The sequence below is a fragment of the Schistosoma haematobium genome, assembly GCF_000699445.3.
Source record: "Schistosoma haematobium chromosome Unknown HiC_scaffold_359, whole genome shotgun sequence".
Lineage (NCBI taxonomy): Eukaryota > Metazoa > Platyhelminthes > Trematoda > Strigeidida > Schistosomatidae > Schistosoma > Schistosoma haematobium.
In genome coordinates this window covers 176699-182763 of record NW_026137092.1, presented here as the reverse complement: position 1 = coordinate 182763, position 6065 = coordinate 176699, and positions in this window count along the sequence as shown.

Sequence of the window (6065 nt, the reverse complement as noted above, 5' to 3'; positions counted from 1 at the left end):
CCAAGGTCATGATATATATCTAGTTTTCAAGTAATCATCGATCAAGTTGAAATTTAGCCATTTGTCTTTACTGACTTATGTTGTGTGTACTGTGTTTCTGCGTATCGATTGCTTAGAGTTATCCGGTAAGTGTTGATTTGTAGGGCTGGCTTTTTTCTCATTGTTTGGATTGGTCAGCAAAACGTATGTGTAATTTTAAGGGAACTGATGTCGACTAGAAGCTTAAAAATAATGATAACATGTGTAAGGAATCAGAAGCGCTTTTGATCAAAGTTGAGAAGGAATGATAAAAAGTAAGTTCCGCGATCCTTCATGTACAGTCGGCCTCTGGAGCCATGATAAAATCTCAAAACCACATATTGTTTATGCGCACTTCGATTGTTGAGTACACAAAATGCTACTTGTGGATAACGACACGATGAACATAACCAAGCTTATGTAGGAGTCTGTACGCTCTCCAAACATCCGGATATATTGTAGTACCTGGCTGCAGACAGTGTTACTGGTGCTTTTATTATCCAGTTCGCAATAATTGTCGTAATTCGCCGTAGTGAGGAATTATATATGGGGTTTTCGTCACAAACTGACATCAGCTATAATGCCAGAAATTCATTTAGCCAAATAGAAGAAAGGCTTTCGCGTTAACATCCTAGATCTATTATCTTATACCTGATTGATTCGTCCACAAATTATAGTCCCGCCGTTTTATTTGTTATAGCCGCTGAATTATCATGTTTTGTACAAAATTCCCTGTGAACCGACCGTACGTTAGCACAAAGCACTAAAGTTTGCGCCGTCACCTTGAAATCTCTAACAGGCATCTGATTGGCTCGTCTGTGAATTAGAGTCTCGCCACATACATATTTACTCAAATAAACTTAGTTTCCTACCTTCCGTCCTTCCTCCTAAGTAGTCGAGATCATATACAAAAGTGTGTCAGCATCAAACGGTGTGACAGTAGGCTTCACGACATGCACTAACTGCTTAAAAAGATATATGATACGAATAGGCTAAACAAACGGGTTTTCTAAGCTGTCCAGTCGCTGATCATTTTGGATGTAATGGTATCATTTCAAGAGAAACTGTGAGAAAATGACTTCAAATGTTGTTATACTTTGCTGAAACTAAATTTATTCATTCGATAAGATACTGTACAGTTGTCGATATTACTTTGGTCCGGTTACCTCAGTTTTTAATACGCATGCTTTCAGTTATATTAACCTCTTTCCCCGTGTTTCATTATTATCTGACCTCCATTTATCCAAACAGTCTATTTTCATTGTAGTTCATATTCCTCAATATAAACCTGTTCCCATGACATTCTGTTTTTTTCTTTAAAATTCATATAACTAATCTGTCAATACTCAACCATATAAACTATTTCATGTTCTCTGATATAAACTATATACAAGTAACCGCTAAGCTACTAGTATTTGACCACAGATGCCTTAGAAATATTGCTCACATCTGCTGGGATCACCGGGTAAGTATCTTTCTTTCTACGAACAAACTCTTTCTTCCCGTACTATGTCATTATACGCACTCGTTCTCTTATATATTACCACTATTAACACTACCTCTAATTTCTGGCAAACCATTCGTTCAAATATCAACGGATATTTGTATAAATTGTCTAGATCCTTAATACAACTGGATACATCTATCTCCATTCAATAGCCAATTGGTCTTCCTATTTCTTTTTATCTGACATATTTAAATCAACAAAACGAATAATTTCTGTTCTATGATTTATTTATAATTCGCAACCCGTAAATAATATCTACAAAATGTTCAAGTTTTAAAAGCAGAGATCCGTTCTTAAACGGAGCCACAAGAAACGTGAGAAACAAGTAAAAATTGATAATTATTATTTATTATTATTATATTAAAGAGAAAAGATCTGTACAAACGAATTCAAATCATTGTGTATTTCTGAAGAAAGACATGAGGATGATGATGAAGAGGATTTAGATGGTGATGATGATGATATAGATGATGATGGTGATGGATTAGATGATGACATAGATGATGATGATGATTTAGATGATGATGATGATTTAGGTGGTGATGATGATGATGATGATGATGATGATGAAGAGGATTTAGATGGTGATGATTATGATGATTTAGGTGGTGATGATGATTTAGATGATGGTGATGATGTTGATTTAGATGGTGATGATGATGATTTAGATGTTGATGATGATGATGATGATGATAATGATTTAGATGTTTGAGATGATGATGATCCATGCTACCACACTTAAGTGAGGAAATTAATTTATAAGATGAGAGAGAGAATGAAATAGAAATAATATCAACTAAGACATACAGCTGATCATGGAAAAATATACTTACCGTGAAACAAATTTATCCATTCGTCTACGGATGATAACAAGTGTTGCTACACATTTGTAGATGAGGATTATACTTGAAAAGGTCAACTATACAAGTGAATTGATGCGTTTACATTTACACAGGATGATGAAATACATTGAAGCCGAAGATAACTATTTCTCAGTGAGCTATAGAAGATATGCATCTCAACTCTAAAGCTTTTCAGTAACTGATCTTTAGAAACAAATCACAGTCTGCATTAAAACCTTTCCCATTACTTACTCGATAGCCACCAGTCCCCGAAACGTTGAAACCATGAGCTTCGTTGACATATGATTCATTTGACTGTTTGTTAGCCTTGGCAGCTTGGAATTCTCTTAGCTATTAAAAAGATGTATAGGAAAGAATGTGATGTATGGCGAAAAATCACTTCATAATATTAGTATATGTGTAGTTCATCTACCACGTAAAAGTGAGAAGATAATGTCAAGTTGAAATTATAATTGTTCGAGGTTCAGAATTAAAAACTACGTCTCCGAAAGCAGATGTATCATGCATGTGTGAGCAGTGGAAGCTTGATAATAGTTCTCAAGAAATCTAAACACGATGATGTATCAATTCCACGAAACCCTCATTGGCATATTTACGTTATACGAATCTTATATCTGATATGAAATAAACCGAAAATACCCGTCACGTTCAATTAGCAGAATTTATGCTTTCCGCCCACGTTAACTTTGAAATTTAATACAATGTCATATATTAGAGTGAGAGAAGTCTGTGTCTAAACCACTTTTATTTTAAGCAAGAAAACAAAACACAATATGGCTTTATTAGTACTATAAATAGAAAGCACTGTTCAGAGAAACGTGAGTTTCCGCTATGTACGACATGAGACCACTAGAAACAACGAATTACAAAGCTAGTTTAATTCCATTTAAATGATAGTAAGGCTTAGTGACACAACTGCAATTTATTCCGACGTTTCGAACAGGCGTGTCGAAAGATGAGAGTTAAAGACCTAATTTCTGGCACCAGGTTTTTGAAACTACCACATAGAACGTTAAGTGCACTGTATAACAGTGGATCATATTGTAGAACGTCCTTCGTAATTGGGAAATGTGTAAAGTTGTTAGTGTTTGACCATAGACCGACGTATCTCACGTAAAGAAAAATAACTGAGTATATAGCGATATTAAAAGCAAATTATTATATTGAGCTGATAAACCGATAAACAGGGTCGCAAATGCCTAACAATTGGAAAATGACAGATAGAACAAACCGTCCTCTCCAAAACCGGTAACTTTATGCATTATCTGATTTCAGCCACCACCTTATTACAATGTAATGTTGACTGACACAGATGATCACGAAAAACCACAGGATAAGTATTTTAGCGGATTTATGATGACACTATACACTTTTTGATATTCCTTCGATGACTTGGTTACAAACACATTAGCGATCTATACCCGAACAATAAACACAAATACCCAGTATCGAAAGTGCCTGGACCCCACATACCACAGGAAAACTGCTACTTAAATTTGAACAGATGATCTCACGAGTTTTTCTTAGACCGAACACGTACTCCAATTAAATATTTGCGTAGAGAAATCGAAATATCAAAACCAACCAACAAAATAAAAGTATTCTGCAATAGTATGGTCATATGTCAGTGGACACACCTTTTTCTTAGCAGCCGCTATTTTCTCTGTTCTACTTAGTTCCGACATCTTACTTCTGCCAGTGTGACGTGTTAAATGAGCTTGGCTACCTTCCCTGACCTTGGCTGCTAGGCTACTTTCAAGATGTCTTTACAGCATATAAACACCATAAAAGAGCTACACTCAAACTGAGGTTGTACAACTGATTATGAGCTTATACATCTTACAAAATTACACAAAAAATAACAAGAAGACATCTTCTTTGTAACGATTAACAGACAGAGATGAGAACATTTTATTTATTATTTGTATATAGATGACATTAAATGACTCTTAAAAGAGAGTGTCTTTGTAGACATTCAAGGTTGCATTTTAGTTTCAACTCGAGTATACCGAAGTTCGCAAACTTGAACTGTGTTTTTGTAAGCTTTGTTTGGTTGAAGTCATCATGTACTTACTCAACTGCTACATCCTAGTGGTCGATCTGAACAAGTGGTGATCAGTGAATGAAGAACTTGTGCATTCCTAAATACGCTCTGCTTGATTACAAAAGGGTACATAAGAGTACTCCACAAAATGGGAAAGAATATACGGTTAAGGAGGAAAAAAATTGTGTAGAGTGTGAGGATCAAGTACAGTTGTGTCAAATAATCTTTTGTGGTTTGATTTAGGTATTCATGATATATTGAAGCAATATTTCATCAATTCATCCAAGCAACGAATTGGTCTGCACCTTAGAAGTGTGTAAGTCCTATTACTCATTAGTATTATGAATGATTAATCGGTGTAAGGAAATATTGAAGTCATTTCCTCGTGACCTGATGTGGTTTAATGGCTACCCACCTTCAATACGATGTTTGTTGCCCGTAAGTCGCTCAGATATGAGAGAGAAATGACAAGAGGACAGATTGATGCCATATTGGAACAGCACAAGTTCTTTGTTTATATTAATAATAATGCTATAGAAAGAAAACTACAAGTTTGGTAATTTTCCATTTTACATTATACTTAAACCAACGATATATATAAGTTATTGACACAACATGTCTTTTTTATAACGCTAGTGTTAAGTTCCAGGATTTTGTATGGACCACTAATAATAATTGGTTTAACGTTAGCATAGCCGTGATAATATGCAGTGCGGCGTGTCCTATTGGAGCCTAGAAGTTTAGCCAAGTTATTAAATAGTTCGGATTCGAATTGCGCTCCTCTATCAGTCGTTATTGTTATGGGTGTACCAAAAATGGTTACCCAGTCCTGCATGAAAACCTTGGCCACTGTTTCCGCCGTAATGTCCGCTATCGGGATGGCTATAGGGAATCTGGTAAATCGATCTATGCATGCAAACAGATAATTAAAACCGTTTGAACGAGGTAAAGGGCCTACCAAGTCGATATGCACATGGGCAAAACGTGCATCTGGTTGCGAGAAAACACCTATGGGTGAATTTGTGTGACGATTAACATTTGATTGTTGGCATGCTGAACACTCTCTAACCCACTTGTGTACATCCTTCTGTAAATTCGGCCATATATATCTGGCATTGATTAGTTTTGTTGAAGATTTTGCGCCAGGATGAGACAGAGAATGAAAGTTATTACACATCAACTTTCGCATACTTTTGGGAACGAAAGGTCGCGGCATTGCCTTGGTCGTGTCACGGTAGATTAGAATACCATTGACAGGTGATGGGAACTGTTTTAAATTAAGACTTGAATTGTTTGTTTTAAGCAGGTTTTGTAATTCTAGATCCTGCTCTTGTTCGTTTCGCAACGTCTCGAAGCTTACTGTAGACTGCTGTAGCACGTTCATTTCTAGTCTAGATAAAGCATCTGCCGCCTGATTGTCCTGACCTTTGACATGTCGGATATCGCTTGTGAACTGTGATATATAGTCAAGGTGTCGGACTTCTCGAGGTGAGTATTTATCAGCTCTCGCTCTTAGTGCATTCGTTAGTGGTTTGTTATCCGTAAAGACTATAAATTCCCTGCCTTCTAACATGTGTCGGAAGTGTTTAATGGTTAGGTAGATTGCAAGAAATTCTCGCCCGAAGGTAGAATA